The sequence below is a fragment of the Eptatretus burgeri genome, chromosome 17 (assembly GCF_056783735.1).
Source record: "Eptatretus burgeri isolate ZD-2024b chromosome 17, Ebu_testis_v1, whole genome shotgun sequence".
Taxonomy (NCBI): domain Eukaryota; kingdom Metazoa; phylum Chordata; class Myxini; order Myxiniformes; family Myxinidae; genus Eptatretus; species Eptatretus burgeri.
In genome coordinates, this window is record NC_140977.1 from 37,552,937 (window position 1) to 37,568,570 (window position 15,634).

At 51.8% G+C, this 15,634-nt stretch overlaps 1 protein-coding gene across 1 annotated transcript in view; it reads left to right on the top strand.

Annotated features, from left to right (window-relative positions):
* The first annotated feature begins 603 nt into the window (after positions 1-603).
* LOC147009786 (extracellular signal-regulated kinase 2-like) overlaps positions 604-15,634 on the top strand; it is a 48,032-nt gene continuing 33,001 nt past the window's right edge. Inside the window, exon 1 of the mRNA XM_085862196.1 lies at positions 604-882. The gene's annotated coding sequence lies outside the window, so the exon portion shown is untranslated. The remainder of the gene's footprint in view (positions 883-15,634) is intronic.

Consider the following 15,634-nt stretch of genomic DNA (forward strand, 5'->3'; position numbering starts at 1 on the left):
AACACACACAAACAGGTCAGGTGAGGGTTATAAAGGCGAAATGCCACGAACCTTTCCTCGACATGGCCGCCCCGCCTCGGCGCCAGCTGTTTACATCGTGCTTATTCCAGCGTCAGGGGCAACCGCAGTCGCCATGGAAACGTAACAACAGCCTCGAGGGTCTGACAAACCCAGACCCAAACGACCTGTCTAAATATAGATAAGGAGGTCTGACAGGGCAGGGGAGTTTGAGTGGTCGATGAAGAACCATCAGCAACAACTATACGGTTTGTACGTATCGATATAAATTGCGAGGTACGTCACAAACGCGCGTGGTACGTCGTGGTTGACGTTGCAGTTGTGAGGTCGGTCGGTATCGCACGGTGAAACGTTCCAACTGACGAAGATAAAGCTGGAAAACGGCGATAAACAGCAAAACAAAACAAAAGAAGAAATGAAATCCTTCGGGCGAGGTCCAATGACACGTGACGGACGGCGCTAATATTTACGCGCGTCGCCATAGCAACCGAGCCAACAGGAGCGCGACGTATGCGAGAAAAGGGAGGGCAAACGAAGTCAGTTGAGGTTGATGGATGATGGGAGGGGAGAGAGAGAGAGAGGGAGAGAGGGAGAGAGAAAGAAGAGACAGAAGAGAAAGGACGCGGGAGGGTAAAACTTCGGAGGGAGATAAAGCAAAGAGAGGCGTCATAAATAAAATAAATAAATAAAAATCAAGGCCGGGGTGGGGAGGATGCTGTCGAGATAGGAGGTGAAGATCAAGATGGCTCGAGTAGGAGTAAAGGGTAACCTTGAGCTTGGGGCTTGTTGGAGTTAAGTGGTGGTCGAGGTGTTTGGTGGCTGGCAAGCCGCCACCAACGGGTATAGCGACGTCACCCGTGCCAGGTACGCTTCTCCTGGGATGTCGGCCTTTCCGAAAATGATCAATATACTTCTCGTTATCCTTTGTGTCTGTATAGTATTCCATTTCAATACATTTTTGAAAACATCTGATGTATGTACAAGGACGTTGTTGGAGAGAGAGAGAGAGAGAGAGAGAGAGAGAGAGAGAGAGAGAGAGAGAGAGAGAGAGAGAGAGAGAGAGAGAGAGAGAGAGAGAGAGAGAGAGAGAGAGAGAGAGAGAGAGAGAGAGAGAGAGAGAGAGAGAGAGAGAGAGAGAGAGAGAGAGAGAGAGAGAGAGAGAGAGAGAGAGAGAGAGAGAGAGATATACACATACATAGACACAGAGGGAGAGGGAGAGAGACACACACATATATACAAACACGAGAGAGAGAGAGAGAGAGAGAGAGAGAGAGAGAGAGAGAGAGAGAGAGAGAGAGAGAGAGAGACAGACAGACAGACAGACAGACAGACAGACAGAGAGACACAAATACAGAGAGACAGAGAGACAGAACTCAATAAAGGAAAACAGGAGGGGGGAGGGTGGTAAATTACTTTAAAAGTAGTTTTTTTCCCCCCATTGTATTACGTCATGTTTAATTTATTATGAGAAGTGTTCAGTCTTCTTAAGCGTTTTCTCCAAAGTTTCTCTGTGGCCATTTTTCTGAAATTGATTAAACAAGCTATCGAATATATAAATAAATATATATATATATATATATATATATATATATATATATATATATATATATATATATCGGTCCACGGAGGAGCGAAACAACATAGCCGCATGTTCACATACTCATAGTATAGCAAAAAGCAATGGGGAGACGAAGACATGTCGCCTGAGAGTGATGGGGGACCGAAGGGAAAGGGGAGGTGATCAGCGAGAGTGGAAGAGAGTTCGTAAGTATTGGAGAAAACAGGTCGAGGTATGTATGGGCAGCACTCTTGAAAAACTGGGGGGAGCTGCACGAGACAACAGATGCAAAGAATCTCTTGCATCGATGAGAGAATAGAGGAATGAAGCAATGGAGGTGAGAATCTCACTTATAATTGGGGAGGGTAAATAGGTGGTGTGGGATTCTGGAAGAATGCGCGAGACCTCGGTGAGCTAGGTTAGGACAGAGGGACGAGAGAGCAGGAGGAGCGAGACCATAAATTGAGGAAATGGAAAAATGATAGTCCACCAGGCTGCCTGCGGTGAGCGAGAAGTAGACCTTGGGACTCGGCCACCTGCTGGGAGATGCCAATAACACTAGACTTGGCTACCTGCCGTGAGATGCCTTGGACTTGATTGCCTTCAGGGAAGCAAGATAGGAAGCAGCTGCATCAGCTCTGAGTGGGGACCTATCCTCCATATGACACTTTGGATGTAAGCCTTACACACTGTATTGAGCACGGTGTGGCTCAGAATGGGCATAGCTCTTGACAGAAAACCAAGGAGCTGTTCAACCTTATAATCCAGCTTGACGGTGTGGTTTGCCCAAGATAGGTTGTGATAGGTTGTAAAGGCCTCGGAGATCCAGGAACTGCAAATATTCCAGGGATGGGCTGAATAGGTCAACTCGGAGGGGGGTTGAGAGGGGGATTCACAGCTCATACTTGCGGAGGAGCGAGAGCATGGTTGGCAGACATATCTTGAGTGGCTGATCGATTTTTTATTTATTTTTACAGGTGCAGTGATGATGGTCACAGTAGTCTGCTGTCAGAATAATGGCGTGCTGTTCTGCATCCGGTGGAGTCATCAGCAAAATGGTGAAGATAATTAAACCGGGAAGTAGAGATGTCATTGATATCGATCAATAATAAGATCAGTCCTAAAATGCTGTCTTGCGAAACATCAGCCTCAAGAATGGGATCATGAGAAAATGCCATCAAGAGCAACCCTTTGTGTCTTCTTGCAGAGAAAATGTGAAAGTCATTCAAGGAGGGGTCTCCCCCCACCATTAATAGAAAACTTTGAAAGTAAGGTTGGACATCAGACAGTATCAAAAGTTCAAGACCTTCTGTCTTCTACCACCTCGTGTCTGGTCTTGCACCCTCTGCCCTCTATGTGCTTTCTCCTGACCATGTTTCTGCTGGGAACACACGGTCCACCAGCAATCTCCTGGTGAAACTCCCAAAATCCAGAATCACTGCTCACCTTCACTCATTCGTTCCTCTTTCTTTCGCACCTGTGGAACCAACTTCCATATTCTCTACAATCTCATTTGTCCCTCTAGCAGTCTAGGGCTTCATGACAGCTGTTCACCACCATCTCTTGTGTTCCCCCATTCAAAACCAAGATCTTATAAACCCCTGTTAATCCACCCCAAACCCACCTCCTTCAAATTCCCTGCTTTCCTTCCTGAAAGTCCCTGTCGTGTAAGGACCTGAAAGTCCCTGTTGTGTCCATCTTGTTTACCCCAGTACCCCACCCCATCCCTCTCCCTTCTACAAATCTAATGTCTGTTCCCTACTGTTTTGTGCTTCACTCTCCCACCCCTCTTGTCTTATGCTCCCTCGATTATATATTTTGTTTGTTTGCTCTTATACGAGACTCGACAATGTATACAGGAAAAAATATATATTGTTGCGAATTCGCGTCCGCCGGCGTGCGGATGGCCACGTCACTCGAATCGCGACCGCATCGCCCACCAGACGGACAATTCAGTCGTGACCCTCTCGGAACAATGCCGGGAGCCAGTCACGGGTGGGGGTTTAACCCCACCACGACCGTGCCAATTACCCACCCGCGCAGGATAGGGTTGCTTGCCAAATTCGATCTACCTAAGTACCTGCGCGGATGGTCGACCGGGCGATCATACCACACCACAGACCGACTACGGACACGAACCGCTTAAGCGGTCCGTTCCGTGCTACAGTGATAACCGAGTGGTGTTATCGTCGGCCTCGACGGTTCCGATTAATTACCGGGCGTATTAAGCCCACTACGAACCCTTTACGTGAAGCATGATGGAGGGTCAATAAAGAAAAGACGAAGCGAAACGGGAAAACAGTTCACACAAAGCACATTTATTTCCCGGCACACGGAAAGCACACATAAACAGCCAAACAGTCAAAATGCACATATAGCAACCAAAACAAAAGCAACAACGATGCAGAGTTACTACCGACTACACGCACACACGGCAACACTTATACAGTTCTACTTTACAGACGGCGCCAACACACATTTACTCAAAAGCAAAGGAAAGAAGCCACCCTCATAGACAAGGGGGCAGACGGGCCTGAAGGCCAATATGTGCGCATGACCTGAAGGAGCGGCCAGGCCCGCGAGACCGGGGGGGGTCCTACCTGCGTCCTCGTGACGCGATGGCGGACGAGCCGCAGATGTGGCCGCGTGGCTGTGCCCCGACTCCGTGCTCCTTGGCGGGTTTCGTTGGCACGATGTTTGGAGTGGAGTAGGAACGGGGCCCCCTTGTTGCACTATCTCAGCGCGGGGGAAAGGGGGAATTGTTGATGCCCTGGGGGAGGGAGAATGGCTGGCTGGCTTGGGTCCCGCGACGAGCGATCCCACACCGTGACCTCATCGCCGACCACCTTCTTTCTCGCCTCGGACCCGAGCTCCTTTGCCTCTTCCTACAACTCTTCACAGCCGACTCCAGAACCCAACTTGATGACACTCCGATGACTTCGCCACCCGACTCGATTGACTCTGCCTTGCGCCCGCCTTCTTATAGGCCGGCAGGAGAACCCATATGCAAATTTCTGGATCAGGACGAGCTCGGGGGTGGAGCCACGCTCGCCCATTGGACGGAGAAAAAGGGGCGTGAATCTCTCCTGATCCTAGAATTTGCATATCTCGATTCCACACAGACGCGCCTGGAGGTGGGGCCAAACCGCCCCGCGCTTGCTGATTGGACGGATCAGAAGTGGGCGTGTAGCATTCCTGATCCGAATTCTCCCTTGGAAAGGCCGCATTTTGCACTCGCGGCTCGGCGCGTGTCTTGTACGAGCCCAGGACAGCCCGACGCTCGGTGCTCACAGGTGGTGCGGGAATGGCCGCAGAAGGAGAGAGGTGAAGGTGGTGGAGGGTTTATGGTGGTGGTTTATGGCCATGGTGCCGTTTGGAATGGCGGTGATGCGATGTTTGCGGGAGCGAGTTGTGAAGGTAAAGATCGTGGCTGTTGGCGTTGTTGTTGTTGTGAAGCGGCGTTGTTGGTAGTTGTTGTGTGATGGTGGTTGAGACGTGGTTGGTTCAAAATAAAGATAGAACAGAAAAACGGCTATCTCAAAGGGTCACAGCCCGAATGAATCACATTTATTCCCTCTAAACAACGGGTTTGGGGCTAACTACACATGTACTTACAGAGATATCTCACCTACGGGACCTGAATGGTGGTTTGCCAATTTCCACAACCGCAACAATATATATATATATATATATATATATATATATATATATATATATATATATATATATATATATATATATATATATATATATATATATATATATATATATATATATATATATATATATATATTGTTGTGGTTGACGAAATTCAACAACACAACAACAACCACCAACCACAACGCCGCTTCACAACAACAACCACCAACCACAACGCCGCTTCACAACAACAACCACCAACCACAACGCCGCTTCACAACAACAGCCACGACCTTTACCGTCACAACTCGCCACCATCGCATCCCCACCATTCTCGCGCCACTTGTGGGCACCGATACTGGACTCGTGTAGGGCGCGCACCGAGCAGCGTGTTCAGAAACATCACAGACTTTCCGAGAAAAACGGATCAAAAACGACTCACGCCCACTTCTGTTCCGTCCTATCGGAGAGCGTGGGGCGATTTGGCCCCGCCTCCAGGGCGTTGGAGTGAGGTCGCGATATGCAAATTCATGGATCAAAAAGCATTCACGCCCACTTTTCCTCGGTCCAATGGGGAGCCAGTTGGAGGTGAAGGGTCGGAGGTAAAGGGTCAAAGGTGGGGGAGCGAAGCCACGGGGGATATAAACGGCTGCGTTCGTCAGTCAAGGCAGTTCAGTTGGCAGTTGTGAGTTCGGAGGGGAGAAGTCAAGAGTGAAGAGTTGGGACGAGCCAAGAGAGGAGACGGAGAGGGCGATTAGACGGAGCTGTGGAGAGGTGGCGGCGGCGAAGGCGGACGAGGGGGTGCTCGCGTCGGTGCCGGGAGCTGCAGAGGGAGAGGCCAGCAACGCGACCGAGGTCGAGGAGGAGACGCTCGTCGCGGGACCCGAGACAGGGTGATATCCTCCTCCACCCCGAGCAGCAACAACCCCTCCTGTTTCCCCCCGCGCTGAGATAGTGCGACAAGGGGGCCCCTTTCCCACCCCCTACCAGACACTGTCCGCGAGGCCCGCGGAGTTGAGGCGCCACCGCCACTTTGCGTCTCATCATCAGACGGTAGGCCCGACACGGTCTCGGCCCCAGGCCCGCCTCATCCTGGAGGGTGGTTCTTTTCTTTTGCTTTGGGAATATGTGTTGTCGGCGCCGTCTGTGAAGTAAAATTGTATAAGTGTTGCCGTGTGCTCGGTAGTCGGATAGCTCTGCATTGTGTTTCTCTTTTATATTTGCTTTTTGTGTAATATTGTGTTTCTTCTCCTTTTACATGTGCTTTTGGTGGAATTGTATATGTGTGCTTTCCGTTCATCGCGAAATAAATGTGCTTATTGTTGAACTGTTTTCCCGCTTCGCTTCGTCTTTTCTTTCATTGAATCTCCATCTTGCTTCACGTAAAGGGTTGGTCGTGGGCTAAAACGCCCGATAATTAATCGAACCGTCGAGGCCGACGAATAACACCGCTCGGTTATCCCGATAGTACGGAACGGGTCGCTTAAAGTGGCCCGTGTCCGAAGTCGACCTGCGGCGAGGTGCGATCGCCCGGTCTACCCTCCGTGTGGGTACTTAGGTAGGTCGAATTTGGCGAGCAACCCTATCCCACGCGGGGGCCGATTGGCACGATCGCGGTGAGACCGAAAGGTCCACCCGTGACTAGTTCCCGGCGTTAGTCCGAGAGGGTCACGACTGGATTGTCCGTCAGGTGGGCGACGTGCCGCGATTCGAGTTACGTGGCTGTCCGCACGACGGCGGGCGCGAATCCGCAACACTGGTGTCAGGTCGTGCGATATAAACTCATCGCCCTCCTCGCGGCACTGGTATCGGAGAACGGGAAAACGGACTCTCCTGTCTCCAATTAAATTCATGGGAATCGGTCCAGGGGTGAGAGGAGCGACCCCCGATTCCCTCTAAATTACGAGCGAGCTAAATTAACCCTTTAAGAGAAGCAAGATGGCGTCTCAAGGCGAGCGGGAGCCTGGTGTATTAGAAATGGATGTAGAATGTGTAGAATCCATGGCTCAGGATGAAATCCCCGTGCAGGAAATGTTGGTTGTACAGGAAAACGAACTCGCCCAACTGAACCCAGAGCCCGAAATAGGTGCGGCAGCGGCCGCGGTGTATGACACCTCCCCTCCCCCTCTCCACCAAAACCCTTCCCCAACCCCTGCCGAAACGGCTCACCCAAGCGCACCCGACATGGCCCAGCTATTCACCATGTTGGCACAAATGAATGCGGAAATGAAAGGCATGAACAAAAAGATGGATACAAATACAAATGAAATGAAAAACGAAATGAAAGGAATGAACAAGCAAATGAAGGAAGAAACGAAAAAGCTGCGGGGTGAGACGCAGAACATGGGCCGATGCCTGCAGGCGGGCATGAAGGCCGTGACCAGGGAGATAAAAATGGCGACTCCACGTGTGGGAGCGAACGAGCTGGAAGGGGGTGCAACGGCTGTCGGGCCCGCGGTGGAGGCGGGTGAAAAAATAATTCGGGGGGAGTGTTGGGCGAGGGTCGTGACGGTAGCCGGGAAGGGAACGATAGAGGGAAGACTGCACGATGAAGACGGGGTAAGTGACGCACACACACACACGGAGGTAGTGGAGGACAATGGGGGTGAGCTCGCGGACTGGGTGGAGGCCCGGTGCGAGCAGCTGCATGGCCCCCTCCAGGAACGAGGGGAGGGAGTATGCCCCCTTGAGGCGAGTCACGACCAGGTGAGTTCGGTCGTGCTTTGCGAGGTCGAGGGGAGGAGTGCTGTGGACAGGTGCACGGAGAGCTTGGGGGGTATAGAGGCCCCGGAGACCCTTGTGGGGACACGAATCCCCAGTGTGGTTGTCCCTGTGTGTGTGGTGCAAGGCGTGAGTGCGTCCCCGTGTGTGGAAGCGACCCCGTGTGTGAGTGGTGTGGTGGCGATGGTGCCAGAGTACGTGCTTCCCAGCACGCCGTGTGTGGATGAGGCACCGTGTGTGGAAGAGGCCGTGTGTGTGGATGAAACGGCCAGTGTGGATGAGGCACCGCGGTTGAGTGCCCCCGCGTGTGTGAGTGAGGGACGGTGTGTGGATGAAACACCGCAGTTGAGTGCCCCCGCGTGTGTGAGTGAGGCACGGTGTATGAGTGAGGCACGGTGTGTGGATGAGGAACCGCGGGTGAGTGCCCCCGCGTGTGTGAGTGGTGTGGTTTGTGTGAAGGAAATGGCACGAGTGAGTGGAAGGCCGCGAGTGAATGGAGCACCACGTGTGAGTGGTATGCTTTATGCAAGGGAGACCGTGTGTGTGAGAGAGCGGTATGTGAGGGAGATGTCGGTTGGCATGCGGGAGCACGCAGCCGCGTCTCCCGGTGTGAATGTAATGGAATGGAGTGTGAGCGTCGTAACACGCAGGTGTGCGTGTGTTGAATGGCGACGACGGCGACATGAGAGGAAAGAAAGCCGAGTAGCGGCTGTAGTTGTTTCGGGGACCGTGCCGGGTTCACCCAGCAGTGAGCACGAGGTCCGTGCTGTGCAACGCACGAGGCCCCCACGTGCTCGCTTGCGAGAGTGAAGTCCCGGTCCGGAAACGCACGCGGTGGATTTGCCGATCCCGCGGACGGACAAAGTTTAGGCAGGATTACGGATTTGGACCGGACGGGTTCTCCACGCGATCGTGTGTGTTAAACTCCAACGGGCAAAGCACATGTGTTCGCGTGGGGAACCCCTCGAGACGTGGGGCTTGTGTTTTTTTTTATGCGCACGGTGACGTCATGGCTGCACGTGGGGTTGGAATCCGGCAGGAGGGGTATCCCTGCCGGATGGTACCGTCCAAGGAGGGACGAGGAACACGTGCAGCTGCATGACGTCACGGGCAGGTGCAAAGTGCGCGAGTTGTGAGTTGCCGCGCTGGTGCTGCGCATGTGGAAAAAAAAAAAAAAGCAAGCCTCACTTTCGGGTGCACAGGATTCCTGGGCAAGGGGTGGAAGACCCCCTTGACCTGGGCACAGGATGGAAACCAGTTAGGGGGAAGGGTTAGCTTAGCTAGACCGACTTCATGGGGCAGGGGTAAGTCCTCATGGAGTTCGTGGAATGGATTAGGTAGAGGGATTTAGTGAGCTTTAGGTTGGGAAATAAAATGATTTATTTGGAGACAGTGACAGACTTGTGGATATGTAGAGGGGACGTAGTTTAGCTACGTAGTGTTAAATGGAACATGCTGTAGTTTAAGGGACGACGTGGGAGCACGAGTTAGTTAGGGGAGGTAGTTAGAAGGATGGCAGAATTCAGCGGTGTGTGTGTTGAAAAGTTGTGAGGTGAGTACATGATGAGTGAGTGAGGCCAGCGGGTCTGTGTGAGTGGAGCGAATGGGGACTGCATGGTGCGATGAGTGATTGGGGGGAGGAGTGACTCCCGCCCAAGGGACCCCAGGGTCAGTGTAGAGTGAGTTAGGGGGTTAGTTAAATTGACAAATGGAAGTCGTTTTGTTGTTGGTGGGAATGTAGGCTCGATACCCATTTGGAGGGGTGCAGGAGCCCTGTTGACAGGCTGGGAGTGTGGTGGCGAAAGGTGAGTATCGCTGAGTGGGTACCCCGGGCACCAGGCTAGTCGGCCGTGGTAGGCCAAGGGCCCATGGGGGGCCGGGATAGCGTAGTGGGCACTGGTGCGCCTGCTTGGTGCGGGGGCCCGGGGCGCCATTAGCCGCGTGGGCAGTGTTGTGGGCACGGGTGACCCTCGGAAAGGGGCCTGGGAAGCCAGCCTGCCACGTGTGCGTTTCAGGGGAGGTGCCATGGGGGGCACTCCCCGGTGTTAGGGAGCTGGTAGGCTCGGAGGCAGTGTAGTGCCCGGGGGTGCCATAGCTGGGGAATTGGCAGAGGGTCGTGCCTGCCAAAGGGAGCCACGTGTCCCAGCCATGAGACCGTGTGAGGGCACGGGAAGAAAATTGGGGGGCGAGGCCCGAAATTGTGAGGACACCAACACAGGCGACGGGAATCTGGGTTGTTAGAACCAATAGTTTAAGCGAGAGGCGCTTGTTGAAAGCCCCGGGGTAGTTTAACAGTTAAATGGTTAGGGTAGATTAGGAAGTGTACCCCTCCGCACCATCCATCCCCTCGCTCTCGTTGTGGGCCGCTGGACCCACTTTGGTTATAGATCGCCGAACTCTGGGGAGGCCATTCTGAGGCTTGAATTGGGCCTCGACACAGGACGCTAGCTCTCCCTTGTTCCCCTGCGGGAAGGGAACGTAGGGGTTGGGAGTAGGCTAGGTGACAGGATAGGTTAGCCGAACAAGGACGATAAAGGGGGTTAGGGGACGATTTATAGTGGGGAAGTAAAAAAATAAAAGAAAATAAGTTGGGGCTAAATTGGGGTTTGGACAAATTAAGGGAGTGGGTATGGACAGTGACAGGCAAAGGCGATAGGTTGGGAGGGAGACCGTAGGGTAGGTCCGAGCCCGCCTTCCGAGTGGCCAGCACCACCGCACTCCCTCCACCAACCTCCACTGAACGGCAAAGGCTGGCCAGCTTTATCTGCTGGCTGTGTTGCTGTAAGGCCTGTGCCGGCCCACTTCATCTGCCGGCTGGCTGTTTTTCTTCAAGGCCTGTGCCGGCCCACTTCATCGGCAGCTGTTGTGTTGCTGCAAGGCCTGTGCCGGCCGGATCATCTGCAGCTGTGGTACTTCAAGGCCTGTGCCGGCCAGTTCATCTGCCGGCTGTGTTTGCCTGCAGCGGCCTTCTTCTGCGGGCTGTGTTTGCCTGCTGCCTTTGCCATGCCATGCCCACTGCCCCTGTTCACCAGCCCCGTTCAATTTTTGCTTTGCCCCCCCCTGTTCATTTCCATGTGCGCCAGGATCCGCAAGGCAACAGTTTGCAAGCTGCAAGAACTGCCCTGTTGGCAGCTACAACACGGGCCTGCAGTGGCGGCCCGTGCACCGTGTTTGTGTTCATCCATCCATTTGGTGTGTTCATTGTGTGTGCCACTTGAGCTGGCACGGAGACTGCATTTGTGCAGCCCATGCACCGTTGTGGTTCACTGCGTTCAGTTCAAACCATTCATCCATCCATTCGTTGTGTTCATTGCGTGTGCCACTTGAGCTGGCACGGAGACTACGTTTGTGCAGCCCATGCACCGTTGTGGTTCACTGCGTTCAGTTCAAAAGGGAAGGCCTTGGACTGCGTGTGAGCAGCCGGCCACGTTCCCTGTCACCTGCATTGTTTGAGCCAGAGACTGCATGCGAGCAGCCTGGCTCCCTGCTAACTGCTTTCTTTTTGCAGAGTTCATTGATCCTGGGCCATGGTTTAGTGTAAAATTTGTAAGTTAAGGTTAAGATGTACTGTACATATGAGTGCGCCCCCAGCATGTCTGTCCTCGCGCCGGCAATTTTATTTAAGTCGTCCGTGTGAGTGAGTTTGTTAGGTAGTTACTCAGCCCTCAGGTTATTTATTTTGGGGACACGAATACCATGAATGTCGCACTCAGGGATCCGTAGGTAAAATGTACTAGGGGAAAACTACACATGATGGCACACGAAAATTTGACGACTCGGGACGAGTCTGTAAAAAGGGGAGGGGGTAGTGTTGTGGTTGACGAAATTCACAAACCACCATTCAGGTCCCTTAGGTGAGATATCTCGGTAAGTATATGTGTAGTTAGGCCCAAACCCGTTGTTTAGAGGGAATAAATGTCATTCAGTCGGGCTGCGACTCTTCAGGATAGCCGTTTTTCTTTTACTATCTTTATTTTGGACCAGCCGCCATTACTACCACCACCAACCACAACGCCGCTTCACAACAACAACCACCAACCACAACGCCGCTTCACAACAACAACCACCAACCACAACGCCGCTTCACAACAACAACCACCAACCACAACGCCGCTTCACAACAACAACCACCAACCACAACGCCGCTTCACAACAACAACCACCAACCACAACGCCGCTTCACAACAACAGCTACGACCTTTACCGTCACAACTCGCCACCATCGCATCCCCACCATTCTCGCGCCACTTGTGGGCACCGATACTGGACTCGTGTAGGGCGCGCACCGAGCAGCGTGTTCAGAAACATCACAGACTTTCCGAGAAAAACGGATCAAAAACGACTCACGCCCACTTCTGTTCCGTCCTATCGGAGAGCGTGGGGCGATTTGGCCCCGCCTCCAGGGCGTTGGAGTGAGGTCGCGATATGCAAATTCATGGATCAAAAAGCATTCACGCCCACTTTTCCTCGGTCCAATGGGGAGCCAGTTGGAGGTGAAGGGTCGGAGGTAAAGGGTCAAAGGTGGGGGAGCGAAGCCACGGGGGATATAAACGGCTGCGTTCGTCAGTCAAGGCAGTTCAGTTGGCAGTTGTGAGTTCGGAGGGGAGAAGTCAAGAGTGAAGAGTTGGGACGAGCCAAGAGAGGAGACGGAGAGGGCGATTAGACGGAGCTGTGGAGAGGTGGCGGCGGCGAAGGCGGACGAGGGGGTGCTCGCGTCGGTGCCGGGAGCTGCAGAGGGAGAGGCCAGCAACGCGACCGAGGTCGAGGAGGAGACGCTCGTCGCGGGACCCGAGACAGGGTGATATCCTCCTCCCCCCCGAGCATCAACAACCCCCTCCTGTTTCCCCCCGCGCTGAGATAGTGCGACAAGGGGGCCCCTTTCCCACCCCCTACCAGACACTGTCCGCGACGCCCGCGGAGTTGAGGCGCCACCGCCACTTTGCGTCTCATCATCAGACGGTAGGCCCGACACGGTCTCGGCCCCAGGCCCGCCTCATCCTGGAGGGTGGTTCTTTTCTTTTGCTTTGGGAATATGTGTTGTCGCGCCGTCTGTGAAGTAAAATTGTATAAGTGTTGCCGTGTGCTCGGTAGTCGGATAGCTCTGCATTGTGTTTCTCTTTTATATTTGCTTTTTGTGTAATATTGTGTTTCTTCTCCTTTTACATGTGCTTTTGGTGGAATTGTATATGTGTGCTTTCCGTTCATCGCGAAATAAATGTGCTTATTGTTGAACTGTTTTCCCGCTTCGCTTCGTCTTTTCTTTCATTGAATCTCCATCTTGCTTCACGTAAAGGGTTGGTCGTGGGCTAAAACGCCCGATAATTAATCGAACCGTCGAGGCCGACGAATAACACCGCTCGGTTATCCCGATAGTACGGAACGGGTCGCTTAAAGTGGCCCGTGTCCGAAGTCGACCTGCGGCGAGGTGCGATCGCCCGGTCTACCCTCCGTGTGGGTACTTAGGTAGGTCGAATTTGGCGAGCAACCCTATCCCACGCGGGGGCCGATTGGCACGATCGCGGTGAGACCGAAAGGTCCACCCGTGACTGGTTCCCGGCATTAGTCCGAGAGGGTCACGACTGGATTGTCCGTCCGGTGGGCGACGTGCCGCGATTCGAGTTACGTGGCCGTCCGCACGCCGGCGGGCGCGAATCCGCAACAATATATATATATATATATATATATATATATATATATATATATATATATATATATATATATATATATATATATATATATATATATATATATATATTGCTGATTGTACATGTATGCAATAAGACAATTGATCAAACATTCACATCTTACATTAATGGAGTTGTTACTTTAAAAGGAAGCAATATTTAGTTATTCCAGTGCTGTTTTGAGGCCAGAAAGATATGCTGTTAATTTACCTTCTGATATGTGGTTGATGGATCAAAGCAGAAAGCAATTCATCCAGAAAATGTATCATATATGGATTTTGGAGATGTGTAGCATAGTAATAGACATCTGAATACAGTACTGTAGTACACACAGGAAGTGGTGTCTTTTTTTAAGTTTGGCATGGTGAAGTGTGTCTGAATGTTCATTATTTTCCAAACTACATGAACATCACTTTGCTGTAAATGTGCACTTGCAGCATGCTACTGACACATTTTACCTTATTGGAGGTTTTACAGGGAATCAATATTAAGTCCTTATTTGGCCCTGTACTGAAGCCTGCAAACAGACTTTTAATGTTCCTCCTGTTGCGTGGTCAATGTATCAAAGCACAAAGCAGTTCTGAACATGTTACTGTAGTTTACGTACATACATACATACATACATACATACATACATACATACATACAACATATGGAGCATATGCCACAGTGTGTCGCTGTGTCCACTTTCCACTGCTAATCTAGGGGCCTCTGTATGGCCACCCCCCCAGGCAGATGCCTGGCCTATCCCTATCTCCTCGGGATAGGACATTCCAGGCACCCACCTGAAGGGACCACCTCAGGTTAACCAGAGGAGACTGCCGTCTGGTGGATGACACCTCAGCATTATCCTACCACACACCACCTAGTGTGTTCTAGTTGTGTGAAATGTTTTTTTATGGTGGCTGGAGTACAAATCCTGCCACCAACCTCCTGGGAAAGGTAACCCACAGCAGGACACTGCAAGAGGGTGTCTGCAGACACAGTTGGGCACCAGATATGGATGGCCATTGGCTCACAAGGAGCTCCTCCACCCTTTGCCAGGTTTTCTTTTTTAGTCCTGCTGGGTGTCCATATCCACACACCCTCCTCACCAGGAGGACCTGGTGGGGGGAGCCAGTTTAGTCACTGACACTCGACCATGAACATATTAGTACAGGTTTTACATGGTACCTGCAGCAAGTCACAAATCTGATCTAACAAACTGACAAACTGGGTTGGGTGCCACCATATCAGCCAAGCTGCTCTGTACCGTCTGACACAACACAGTGCAGACCTCCCATCCTCAAGCTATCCTCCAAACCAAGCCTCCGAGTATTACAGGTGGATTACAGGTGCACACTTCTGTGCCCAGCAGGTGGGGAACCTTGAGTATCAGCTCCTTATCCATATCTAGGGTGACTCCAAAAAAGTGGACCTCGGGAAAAGTCCAATCAAACTTAACAAAATTTGCAGATCATATTACTCACTCATAATGACTATCCATCTATCCATTGGAACCATGCATGTGCAGAGCGTTGGTGCTGCCGAGTCAGTCTCCTGGGCTATTGGGCACAATCCTGGACGGGTCGCCGCTCCGACGCAGGATACTCCAATGGCTCAATCATCCCAGCAAGCTGGTACTCATTTTGCCAACCTCAGAAGGATGATAGGCTGAATCAACCCCACCTGGTATTCATTCAATGGAAGATAATGAAGATATCTGAAAATTTCAGTTCTGTACAAAGAAATTTGACAATTTTACAATGAAATTACTGACGACGTCGATGTTTGATGATATGCTCCGAATGGGCACCATTTCGCTCAATGCAGAGGGCCACATGCCGAGCAAAGTTATTGATGACTTGTATACACTGTTATTGGAATTCTCCTCAAGCTTTCTTTGCTGATATTGAGCTCTTGACAGCGTTTCTTGGAACTACAGGCGACTGAGTGAGCAAAGGCAGCAAAATTCTCGGGTCACCTTCCTGATTTCAGTCGACCAGAGTGGCCTCTGTTTGGTGAATTCATTTTC